The following is a 13,766-nucleotide window of genomic DNA, read 5'->3' on the forward strand; positions in this document are numbered from 1 at the left end:
GAGCCTCCATGCTGTGTTCCAGAGTGCATTCCCACCAACAGTACAAGAGGGTTCCCCTTTCTCCACATCCTTACCAACACCTTTGTTTCTTGTGTTGTTGATTTTAGCCATTGTGACAGATGTGAGGTGGTATCTTATTGTGGTTTTAATTTGTATTTCCCTGATGATGAGTGATGTTGAGTGTCTTTTCATGTGTCTGTCAGCCATCCGATGTCTTCATTGGGAAAGTGTCTATTCATGTCTTCTGCCCATTTCTTAACTGGATTATTTGGGTTTTTTGGGTGTTGAGCTTGATAAGTTCTTTATAGATTTTGGAGACCAACCCTTTATCAGGTATGTCATTTGCAAATATCTTCTCCCATTCCGTAGGTTGCCTTTTAATTTTGTTGATTGTTTCCTTCACTGTGCAGAATCTTTTTATCTTGATGAAGTCCCAATAGTTCATTTTTGCTTTTATTTCCTTGCCTCTGGTGATCTGTCTAGCAAGAAGTTGCTATGGCTGAGATCAAGGAAGTTTCTACCTGCGTTCTCTAGGATTTTATCTCACATTTAAGTCTTTCATCCATTTTGAGTTTGTTTTTGTGTGTGGTGTAAGAAAATGGTCCATGTTGCTGTCCAGTTTTCCCAACACCATTTGTTGAAGAGAATTTTTCCATTGGATATTCTTTCCTGGTTTGTTGAAGATTAATTGACGATATAGTTGAGGGTCCGTTTCTGGGTTCTCTATTCTGTTCCATTGACCTATGTGTTTGTTTTTGTGCCAGTATCATACCGTATATAGAAATATAGAAATCCAGAATAATGATGCCTCCCATTTTGTTTTTCTTTTTCAGGATTGCTTTGGCTATTTGGGGTCTTCTGTGTTTCCATAAAGTTTTAAGATTATTCATTCTAGCTCGGTGAAAACTGCTGGTGGTATTTTGATAGGGATTGCATTAAATGTATATATTGCTTTGGGTAGTATGGACATTTTAACAATGTTTGTTCTTCCAATCCACGAGCATGGAATGCTTTTCCATTTTTTTGGTGTTCTCTTCAGCTTCTTTCATAAGTGTTCTATAGTTTTCAGGGTACAGTTCTTTTACCTCTTTAGTTAAGTTTATTTCTAAGTATCTCATTGGTTTTGGTGCAATTGCAAATGGGATCAATCCCTTGATTTCTTTTTCTGCCACTTTGTAATTGGTGTATAGAAATGCAACAGATTTCTGGACATTGATTTCATATCCTCCAACTTTGCTGGATCCATGTATGAGTTCTAGCAATTTTTTGGTGGAGTCTGTTGGATTTTCTACATAAAGTATCATGTCATCTGCAAATAGCGATAGTTTGACTTCTTCCTTGCTGACTTGGATGCTTTTTATTTTTTCTTGTTGTCTGATTGCTGAGCCTAAGACAGAATTCTAGTACTATGTTAAATAGTATCGGTGAGAGTGGACATCCTTGTCTTAATTCTGACTATAGGAGAAAGGCTCCCAGTTTTCTTCACTGAAGATGATATTAGCTGTGATTCTTTTGTATATGGCCTTTATGATGTTTGGGTATATTCCATGTATCCCTACTTTGTTGAGGGTTTTTATCAAGAATGTGTGCTATATTTTGTCAAATGCTTTTTCTGCATCTATTAACAGGATTATATGGTTCTTATCCTTTTATTAATGTGTACACCACTGAATTCTTCATAGTTGGGAGATTTTTATGTTTTTCAGGAGTCAGAATTCTCTAATTATACCAATACTAAGTTGACTAGGAAAACATCAGAAGTGGTTGGCAATTTTAGGTGGTTGGTTTTTTGTTTTGTTTTGTTTTCTAATGGCCCATAAAAAGGCTTCAGAACATTAATAAAATGTTAACTCAAAGCTGCCATTTAATTGAACTTTTGATTTCTAGTGTATGTAAGGTTCAAAATATTAAAGTATCTGACACAGAAGACTTCAATGATAAATGTGATTCTTTTGAGTTTTGTCACTCTCTAATTCATCATGAACATATCTAGTACTATACACACCAAAGTTTTTCACATATTTCTTGAATGAAAACAAGAGTAAAGGGGAGATTTTGCTATTGCTTCATATATCCTTGGTTTTAATGTAAGTTCTATAGTTATAGCCCCTCCCCCCACATATATGTTTGGACATACACATCTCACTATTCTAAATGTAAAGCTGAGCAAAGAAAAGGCATCTTATTCTGGAAGCCATGCAGGGAAGGACAGATGTCTTAGTCTTAATGCTTAAATAGTCCTTCTTGAAAGTCATCTTGATTTTTACATGAAGATGATGTCAGAGTTGTGAAATGTATCTACATTGTAATTAAAAGTTATAAACTCATATCTATAATACAGTGTAACAAATATGATGCCAAGTGATTCCATGTCAGCACAGTGGGGGTATTACCTTCCAAAGGGTATTTGGAAATGTCTGATGACATGTTTAATTGTCACAGCTTGGATGAGGGAGGGTACTGAAGTGGGTAGAAGCCAGGGATACTGCTAAATATCCTACAGTGCACATGACAGTCCCCCACCCAAAGAATTACCAAGCCTAACACATCACTAGTACTGAAGTTGAAAAGTCTTGAGTTAGCAAAATAGGTGCTTGTGGAAATTCTTCCCAGCTTAAAGTCACATTTTTACTAATTGAATAAGTGAGAATTCTCTAAGGCAAACAATGTTTCTAGAACAATCCTCATGGCAAGCTCATTAAAGTAGACTATCACCAATCATTCATGTTGGCTAAAGTTTGCCCTTGAATCTGTGGTCCACGGGCCAGCAATATCAGTCGCTGTTGAGAGCTTGTTAAAATGCACAATCTCAGCCCTACTGCAGACCTGCTGAATCAGATTCTGCAGAATCTCAGCCCTACTCCAGACCTGCTGAATCAGATTCTGCATTCTTAGCCAGATCCCTGGATGAGTCCTACACACAGTGAAATTTGAGAATCACTGCGTAAGAGGACTGTGTATCTACACCTTACCTCCAAAGCTGATCTGTGCCTGGAAACAGGCCAAGAGCTCCACTTCCTAGGAATAAGAAATAAGGTTGGAAAGCCTCCCTCTCACAGGTGTGAGGTAGAAATTACCCCATGCAAAAGTTTCCTGTTAACTGTTTCCATTGCTCCTTTTAGGCTTTTCTCCACAGGTCAGCAATTAAAAGGAGAGTGAGGCGGTAACTAGTTTACTGTGGTGATCACTTTGTAATGTATATAAATGTTGAATCACTATGTGGTATACCTGAAACTAATATAATACTGTATGTCAACTACACTTTCATTAAAAAAAGGAGACTGAGAAATTCATCGAAGCACACTGAATTTTAATATTCAAATTAACACAGGATTTGATACAGATCTGCTATCACCAAATGTGAGTTACTGATTCCAAAAATACTTTTCCAGTTTCATCCTAAAATCCCTTTGGGTAACTGTGACCTATGTTTGTGGGGCTAACATATAAAAATCCTTTCAGTTAACCTCCGTAGAGAAAAAAGCAAAGCATGCTCCATCCTTTCTTTAAAAGTTGCTCCACAATCTAAGGAATCCTGATTCTAATATGAAGTAGCAAGATGTAAATTACTACATATAAATTTCTACTAGTTGAAATGCTAGTGCTTGCTAAGTGTTTTAAAGAAATATTTTAAAGAAACATAAAGGTGATTTGAGGGCAGGGGTGGGAAAGAAACATTATTTTTTAATCTCAAAGAAAGAATAAAGGACATGTCTTAGTTGAAAAATTAAAGGCATTTTAGAGCTAAAGATACTAAAGCAATCTTTCTTCTAATGAGAGGAACTTATGTATAATAGAATAGAGGTTCTCATAGTAGAAAATTTTTACTTGAACAAAAGAGTAAGGAATAGCTTGCAAAGTCCCAGGACTAAATTCAGTAAAGACACTGAGGATCCCAGAGCGTACAGAACAGGAAGGTCTGTTAAGGTATTTGCCCACATGAGGAGTTCCCAAAGAATCTTCCTGGGACTTCCACAGAATAAACTGGGTTTCACAGACAATTAGGCTTGGGAAGCATAATGTTAAAAAAGGTTTTAGATCTTTACTAGAAGGCTTTTCAAAGCTTTCAATATGTTCATGAAGGTTATGAATCTCTAAGATACCATAGACCACGTTGCCAAGACATATTTTCATAGATTCATTTTAAAAAGTTGTTTGGTACATACTTTGATAAATGACAGTACATGTTGTTTAGTAACAGCAGCAGGGATGCTTTCATACATTGCCTCGATGAGTTACAGTTTCGTCGAGGCCAAGGTAGATAAATCTGTGACCCAGAGAGTAAAGGGTCCAATTCCTTATGGGTCATAGGATCTGTAGGACAAATAACGTGGGGCCTGCTAGAATGTGGAATTAGGAAGATTCGTGAACCAGCCCCAGGAAGGACCAACCATGAAGCAAGGGAAGCCTGAGAAACTAATGAGCAGAAACCTAAATTTGGGCTGAGAAATTCTACACCTGACACTCACATCCTCCATGTGAGGCTTTTATCCCTCAGTAGCTGTGTGTCCCACAGTGCCTAGCAGTGTGTACCCTGTGGTGGTCACAGGGAAGGAGAACTTGGTGCAAGGCTTCAGCCCACAGTGGGCTCATCTTTGAAAGCACATTCATCATTTTGGGACATTTGGAAGGAAGTTTCCCAGAAGGCTCAGGAGAGGGATCTCACCAAAGGAAGTTCCAGTTGGGGTTAGTAGCCTGTGAGGTCTATCTGTCCCTGGGGTCAGCTCAGAAGGAGTCAGGGAATAGCCTTATGAGAGAACATCTGAGAGCCAAGAAAGAAAGTGACAGATGGAAACAGAAGATGCACCATCAGGTGGCTCAGAAGGAAGCTCAGCAAATAAAAGCCGCTGAAAGAATTGAATGGGGGAAATGCATTCAAAGTCTAAATGCATTCAAGTTTGCACAGGACTGGGAACTCTGAATTTGCGTAAAACCTGCATGGTCAGATAGAAACAGGAATATTCTGTTCGTTGTCTTGGTGTGAATTTTCTGTTTATTGATTGCTTCCCATGTGCCCAGCTCCGAGCTAATAATTACTCAGCAAGCACGGTGCTGCACTCACGGAGCTCACAATAACGAAAAAAACATTTAATTTTGGGGCGCCTGGGTGGCTCAGTGGGTTAAAGCCTCTGCCTTCAGCTCAGGTCATGATCCCAGGGTCCTGGGATCGAGCCCTGCATTGGGCTGTCTGCTCAGCAGGGAGCCTGCTTCTTCCTCTCTCTCTGCCTGCTTTTCTGCCTACTTGTGATCTCCGTCTGTCAAATAAATAAATAAAATCTTTAAAAAAAAATTTAATTTTGTCTTTGGATAAGTGAATCAAAAGAAACAGAGCACTGCGAGAGGGTTGACTAAAGCAGTGGTGGAAACATAATTTAGACAGAACGTTGAGATTTGAAAGAGGAGGAAGACAGTCACTTAAATATGTGAAGCCAGAGCATTTTCAGCCAATGAGAAGGGCCCCAAGGTGCAAAAGATCCTGGTGCCTTTGAAAAAAAAGAGCAGTGTGGCTGGAGCAGAGTCAACAGGAGAGAAGCAGGAGGAAGCGAGATTGGGAAGATGGAGAGGAGCGGGATCAAACGGGGCATGACAAGCCATGACAGGATTTCCTTCCATATACAGGGCTCTGGATTGTATTCCACACACAGCAACAAAGTAATGACTCTTGCGGGGGAAATGGATTAAAGCAATGCCACAGCAGAGAGAAGTAAGGAGGTTGTTGCATGGTCCAGGCAAGAGCTGATGGTGGCTCGAGCTACGGTAGCTGTTGGATTTTTATTTGTTTACTTTTAATGTGTGGCTCTTTCTCTTTTAATAGAAAAGAAGGGCCTTTGTACTGGTTTCCAGTTTAGCTTCTGTGATCCCACCAGCCACCTGATAGTAGAGAGTGTGTATTGCAGGGGAAATAATGAGGGAATTGACTGCTGGAAGAGGATGGTCTGGGATACCCTGGGACACAAGATCATCCCTCCCAGCCTCTGTTCATGCCCTCTCTTCTCTCCCATCTATGGAAATGGATCATCTATCCCCAAATAGTGAGCTAAAGCTACATCTGTCTCCCTCATCTTTGTACGCATTTGGCACATAACCAGTATTCCGTAAATGTTTCCTGAATGGAATAAACTGGGTAATGGAGTGACACCTGTGTGTGTGAACTAAATCTTTCACCATGGCTAGCTCTAAGATGAGGAGATATTCTGGATTATTTAATCAGACAGAATTTGCTGATGAATAAGTGAGAATCTATGCAGTATGATTTTTATAGCCCTGTAATGATACCACATGATTTTCTCCTTTGACATGCCTGCTTTCTGCTGCCTAAAATTTGCTATTAGAAATTCATTCCTCTGATATGAGGTTGTATTCCTTATCGAAACACAAATATCCTGAGATAAGACATGAGCCTTATCAATTGTCCTGGGCTTTCCCAGTATCTTTTGTTGAGAGAAAGCAAATTTCCATGAGAGGAGGATGAAACAAAGTAGGAAGGAGATCCTTGTGGAGAAAATGCACTCCTTGGGATGGGTGGGAGCATGAAGTAAAGAGTGAGAACAGAGAAAAGAGGACAGTTTCTAAAAGTTCACATTCTTTGGCTCAACGATTCCAGTAACCTAAAAAATAATGTTATACATGGGGCCAAGATTTATGTCCTATGATAATCACTGCAGTAGTACTTGCAACGAAAAAAGTGGAGGCAACAAGATGTCCGGTGATGGGGGCACAGGATAAAGAAATGTGATATGGCTATACAGCGCAAGTTTGTGCTGCTATTCAAATTATGTTTCTGGAGAATTCTTAATAGCATGGGATGAACGTCCAAACGAAAATGCCTGGTTGTCTGTGTGTTCCATGTATACCAGACATCTACAGTACAATTTCAAATATCTGAAAGATAGGTCTCAGGAGAAAAGACTGACTAGATATGTGCATATATATTGGTGAAAGTTGCATCAACAGTGATGGGTTACTTTGGTGATATTATTTTCTTTTGATAATTTTCTATTATTTTCCAGAATAAAAAATAAATATGAAATATTAGAGGATGTATTATTTTTAATATCTCTGTATAAACATTGTTTCAAAGGAGAGATTGCCCCAGATATCATGGCTTTCTTTGTGGCCTCTGGGCAGGTGTTGGTAGGTCTCACATACATTACAGATCCCACTGACCTTTTCAGAACAGCTGCCTTTTCCCCCTTAGGAGCAATTTTTTAATATACTGGCCAAATTACTGCATCTACTTCTGGAAAAAATCTGGGTGTTTGACTGAACTTGAATCTGTGGGACAGTTTTTCAGAGCTGAGTCTTATCTGATGTTCCTCATGCCTCAGGGACCCATTCCTATTAGGGAGGAGTTGGTAGTTATGGGGGAAGGAGGCCTGAAGAGTGTCTACATTCATCAGCAAAAGAACCGTTATATCATTTGCACAGCATTTGAAATTCGGCTCCCTGGCACTTGGCTGAAATGAGTGCAGGCTGGTGGCACTGTAATTTGGCTTCTGTCTGGAGGTGGTTGCTCTTTTAGGCCACTTAGCTCTGGCAGAGATCAATTTAAATTGTGAAACAGTGAGGAAATGCACAAGTTCCAGGCAACAGCATAATCCCCGCATTGTACCAGCCATAATATGCTCCTGCAAGGTGTTTCCATGATTGAACTTCTTGCTGAAGTACAAACGTGGCACAGAATAGTGGAAATCATCTTTTAAAAAGACGTTGGTATTCATTTCCATTTTCTTCCTTTCTCCTGGGGGTGGATATATTTCTACTGGGGTCTTTTATGTTCAATTAAATGATAATTTCTGCAACACAAGGAATGATTTTATTGCTAAATTAATTGCAGTGCAGTAAAACAAGTTCCCTAACTCCTTTCCTAAATTATTTAATGTAAAAAAAAAAAAAAGAAGCTGATCTTTATAATGAGTTGTCTCTTTTTCAAAATACAGAAAGTTTCATTTAAATGTTAAAAAGTATAGTTGGCATCTTATTTAATTCTGTAGCTTATTAATCTATTAATGTAATTTATTTTGATCACCAAGTTGTTCAGATTTAACCAGGAGAAAAAAATATGTATGGGAAGAGAGATCTATAGACGTAGATCACCTGGTCTCAATCAGGGGAGATTTTGCCCCTCAGGAGACGTTTGGCAGTGCCTTGTGACTTTTTTGGTTTCCACATCCCAGGGTTGAAGGATGGGTGATGGGAATGTTTTATTGGCATCTAGTGAGTTGAAGCCAAGTATGCTACTAAGCATCCTGTAACATACTCACAGAATTATCTGGCCCAAAATGTCAGTGACACCAAGGTAGAGAAACCTTGGTGTGTATAGATAGATGGGGGAATGAGCATGTGAATGTGGTGCACCAACGTCAAGGTGAAGGGTATATGGGAATTTTGTATTGCTTTTGCAACTTTTTAAAAAAGTTTTCTTTAGTATCTTCTTTAATAAGACATTACAGTACACAACCGAGCCCCTAGTATGTCAGTTAAACATGGGGATGTAGATCCATAGGAAGTAGAGAGGAAACAAATGTAATCTTAACCCCATTCCTTTTGGCAAATAATGGAAATACAGAATACAAATGGACCAATTCTCTCTCAGTGTCTCAGATTTTATAGTCTTTGAAGACACCATAACAGTTTTATAATGAACTTTGCTGTGATCTGTTAAAAAATCTTCAAATTTAATAATGGGGATGCTTAAGAATTGCAGTTTTCCTTAGAGCAAATTTAACTCAAACATAATAAAAAGGGACTGTACTAATACTCCTTATATGAAGTATGAGAATTAATGTCTTATGCAAGACTGTTGCAACTATTTTCCTATCACTGAGATATAAAGTTAAATATGGTGTCTTCAGCTGCTTATAAAAAAGGGTTAAATACCAGAACAAAAAGCTTTTATTTTGAATTACAGTCAGCAAAAATGAAAAAAACAAACAAAAAAAACCCCCCAAAACTTGTGAGTGATTTTTAAATGATTTGTTACTAAATGTAAACATACATATGGTCAAAGCACTTTTAAAAACCTTCAAATTGTAATTTAACCAGAACTTACTATTACCCACCACAAACAATCAGGCAAATTCTAATGTTCTGGTAGCAGTATATTAGGAAATAATAGATATTAAATCTGAAACTTGGGAAATTAAATAACATGAAAAAAAAACTATTTTAAAGGAAGAATAGAAGTTGCTAAGAAACTATCACCACTGAAGCTTTTCCTTGTAAATATCTTCCTTGAAACTTACAGTGAAATCAAACAAGGTGAGCAGAATATGCATAGCTACAAAACAAATGCAGTGATGAATTACAGCAGAAAGAGGGAATGCATTTTGTAATCCACAGGATCAGATTTGTGGATACAGATTTTCCTGTAAGTCTGATATTATTTCAAAATTAAAAACAAAATTGTTCAGTGGGTACAACTGCAGTTTTGGTCTTAATGCCCTAATTAATCTGCATCTTAGAGGCAGAAAGTGGGAATTGTCCTTTGTTGGGAATGTAAGTTGTCCTTTGTTGGGAATGTAAGTTGAGCTCAGTCATTGTCCATGACTTTTCCTGCCCTAATCTTCAGGGCAAGAAGGGAAATTGGCAGACTGTGTTTGTTTACTCTTCTTGAGGCCGAATTTAGACAGAGAACTGATGCTTTGCTTACAGTTCTCTTAGAACCTGGAGTTGGAAGCCATTGATGAAGAGCCCACCCCTCCGCACCCAGCCCATCTGTAGCTGCATTTGTCCCCAGGCTGCATTATATTGCATATATATCTCAGCAAAAAATTATTTTTGAGTTTTTTTCATGAGCTTGCACCCTGGTTCCTCCAGTAATATTGTGAAGCTCTGCTTGGGTTTGGAGCCCTGCCTTCTACTCTACGTATGTGTACTGTATCAGTACATGTATATGTATGTGTACTGTAGTGACTAAGAAGACTTCAGGCTCTGGAGAACACCACCTGTTCCACCTCTTACTAGTTACATGAACCTAGTCACAATATGGAGCCTGTCTGTGCCTCGGTTTTCTCAACTGTTAAATGGGGAGAAAAATAGCACCACTTAGTTGAGTTTAAATGAATTAACACACGTTGGCTGGTGGAACAATGGCACATATTAAGACTCCAGTACAAGTTAGTATTCATTCACTCATTCATTCATTCATTCAATTTTATTAGAATTATTTCCACCCTTCCCACACCCTTCTACAGGATTCCCTGTCCTCTATGTTAGGAGAATAGAACTGATATGTCCCAGCCACCCAGATGCTTCCTACAGCCTGACTCTGGTGCTTGTTGTTTCTGTTGCTTTGACTCAACTCAGATACTTATTGCAAATCTCCATGTCCTGTGGCAGGCACAGTGATTGGGACTTTTTAACCTTTTATATCTCTGTTCTTTTCCCATCCCACCCTGTTCTATCCAACTCTCTTCTTCCACGCATTTGGTATTTCCAACAAGCCATACCCTCTACTAAAGGCATTTTATTATTTCATTTGTTTTTCATAAGAGCCCTGTGTGAGATAGAAGACATTATTCTCCTTTTGCAATGAAGGAAAATGACATTTGGAAAGGTTAACCAACTTGACTGAGGCCACAGAGTTAAGAAGTAGTAGTATGCTTTTTCCTCTACTTTCCCAGTAAGGATATACTTTGAGTGGGGAGAACCCTGCTATCCATCTAGGGTTAGGCTATGATCTAAATGGTCAATGCCATTCTTCTGTTTTACTTCCTTGGAAATCATTGAGGCTGGAAGAGACCTGCACAGGTGAGCGTTTAGCATTACTCATGCTCCTGGGGCCATGCTGGGTGCTGGAGACATAAAAATGTGAAATACTTGGTAAGCAATCTCAGTTTATTTAACGTCTCAGTTATTAGCTATCTTACTGTGTAACAAAATGCTTCAAAACTGAATGGTTTAAAACAGTGATTTATTGTCTCTCATGATTCTCTAGGTAGATTGCCTGGATTCACTAGACAGTTCTTCTGTTCCATGTGATATTGTGTAAAGTCACTCATGTGGCTGCATTTAGCTGGGAGCTCGGCTTAGGGGTCCAAGATGGCCTCATGTATATGTCTGACAATTGATGCTGGCTGTGATTGGGGGCCTCTGTCTCCTTCCACATGGCCTCTCATGCTGCAGGGCATCTCACCATGGTATCTCTCCAGTAGGAGAGCCTGAACTTCTTTACATGGTTTTTTTGGCTTCCAAGATAATAAAAATGGAAGCTACATGACCTCTTAAGGCCTAGTAGTAAAAGTCACAGAACATTACTTCTGCCACATTCTGAGGCCCAGAGCAAGTCACAAGGCCAGGTTAAGGTATGGGGAAAGAGAATCTAACTTTTGATGTGAGGAATGGCATAGGAACAAAGGAATAGGAAGGATTGTTGTAGCCATATTGGAAAACAATCCACATACTTACTGCCCATCTAACTCTTTGTGGAAGAACCAGGTTTTAGAGCTGAAAAGCCCCTTAAGTATCATCTGATTCAACCCCCTAGTTTCATAAATGCAGAACCTTAGACCTGGGAAGTCAAGCCACTTGAACCAGACCAGCACATTTAGTGGAGGAACAAGAGGTTGGTGTCACCACCTGTGTAAGCCAATGTGTGCTTTGCTTTACCTCCAACAGAGGATGTCTCTGCTGGGTTTCTCTTTGAGTCAAGGCTGTCCCTGTTAAGTTTGGAGACCACAAGAGTGCAGAAGAAGGAAGGGATCTGTTTTTTCCTCTTCTGAATCTTCCTGCCTCCCTATTACTGGGCTGGACACCAGGGTCTTCAGCTAGTGCTTTGGCCTCATTGACCAGCATTGGCCAAACATACCTTCTTCATCATTGCCTCTTCTATACATCAGAACATGAAATGATGCTGGGTTTTATCACATGCATGAAAAGCTGCTCAACCCCCACCAGATGTTATATTTTGAAACAACACATTTATGCAATGTTTTAGAGTACTCTGTTATACCACAGTGCATTTTTCTAAAGTTCACAAATGCTTCAATATAAAATGTGTTGCTTGTTTTGAAATGGAGCAGGTGAGCCACAAATTATTGATTTCCCTCAATGTAACCACAAACCTGAAAATAATTAAATGGTTCCATTTTCCCAGATCATTATGATGCTATTGTGTATATTCCCAGCCTCCTGGATAGAGGACAGACATTGATTTTGTAGTAAAGACAATATTTGTTGCCAAATACAGTTCTGGGACCCTCCCCCAGCTCTCATGAGGGTATCTGACTCTTATTGAGGGCTCAGGTAAATAAGAAGTGCAATTCTTAGGTTTATGACCCTTTGAAGACCATACATTTCCAAAGAAGAATTGGTAGAGACACTCCCTAGAAAAAAAATATTCACTTGATTTTTGATGTATTGAAGAGATTATAGATGAACTAAAACCCTTTTCCCCATTCCAAGTAGCATTTAGTATTTTGTAAATTAAGTAAGCAATATTTATTTATTATAAAAAATTTTAGAAAAGACGCAAGTACACAAAGGAGAAAATAAAGATCATCCATAATCTTACCTTATAGTGAAAACCACTGTTAACATTTTCAGTGTGTGTTCTTCCCGTCGGAGAGATAGAGAATAGATCTACAGATTGACAGAGATGGAGAGATTGATATATATATATATATGTATACATATAAATATAGGTATAGATATTTTTCTTTTAAAAAATTGGATCATACTACACCAAGATAAAAAACTTTAGCACAGTGAAAGAAACCATCAACAAAAACAAAAAGGCAATCTACTCAATTGGATATGATCTTTGCAAATGATATACCCGAGAAGGGGTTAATATCCAAAATATATAAAGAAATTATACAACTCAACACCAGAAAAACCCAAACAATCCAATTTAAAAATGGGCAGAGGTCCTGAATAGACTGTTTTCCAAAAGAGACATACAACGGCCCACATGAAAAGATGCTCAACGTCATTAATCATGAGAGAAATGCAAATCAAAACCACAATGAGATATTACTTTATACCTGTCAGAACAGCTAGAATAAGAACACAAGAAATAGCGAATATTGATGAGGATATGGAGGAAAAAGGAATCCTCATGCACTGGTGGTGGGAATGTAAATTGGTACAACCATGGTGGAAAACAGTATGGAGGTGCATCAAAAAATTAAAAATAGAATTACCAGAAGATTCAGTAATTCCACTACAACAAAAAAATTGGAAAGATAGATGCACCCTTATGTTTATGTTTATTGCAGCATTGTTTACAATAGCCAAGATATGGAAGCAGCCCAAATGTCCATCCATAGAAGAATGGATAAAGAAGATGTGGTATATATATAATTTATATATAATAGAATATTACTCACGCATCAAAAAAAATGAAATCTTGCCATTTGCACCAACATGGATGGCCTTAGAGGATATTATGCTAAGTGAGAAAAGGATAAAGTCAGAAAAAGACAAATACCACATGATTTCACTCATATGTGGATTTTAAGAAACAAATGAGCAAACAAAAAAAAAAGAGACAAATAGCTGCTTTTAAATACAGAGAACACACTGGTGGTTGCCAGAGAGGGGGTGGGTGGGAGGATGGGTGAAACAGGTGAGGGAATTAAGATTACACTTACCTTAATGAGCACTGAGTAATGTATGGAAATGTTGAATCATTATATAGTATACCTGAGACTAATATAACACTGTATGTTAATTATACCTCAATTGCAAAAAAATTTTTAATGGGCTCATACTGTCAAATAGTTTTGTCACCATATTTTGTTTTGTTTTGCCTAAATGTGGCA

The 13,766-nt window shown here is 38.4% G+C and overlaps 1 protein-coding gene across 2 annotated transcripts in view; it reads left to right on the plus strand.

Moving 5' to 3' along the window:
• LOC111155059 (NIMA related kinase 11) overlaps positions 1-13,766 on the plus strand; it is a 241,177-nt gene that overhangs the window by 162,004 nt on the left and 65,407 nt on the right. The gene's annotated exons all lie outside the window — the stretch shown is intronic.

This window comes from Enhydra lutris, unplaced genomic scaffold, assembly GCF_002288905.1.
Source record: "Enhydra lutris kenyoni isolate GAN:26980312 unplaced genomic scaffold, ASM228890v2 scaffoldscaffold39, whole genome shotgun sequence".
Classification (NCBI taxonomy): Eukaryota; Metazoa; Chordata; class Mammalia; order Carnivora; family Mustelidae; genus Enhydra; species Enhydra lutris.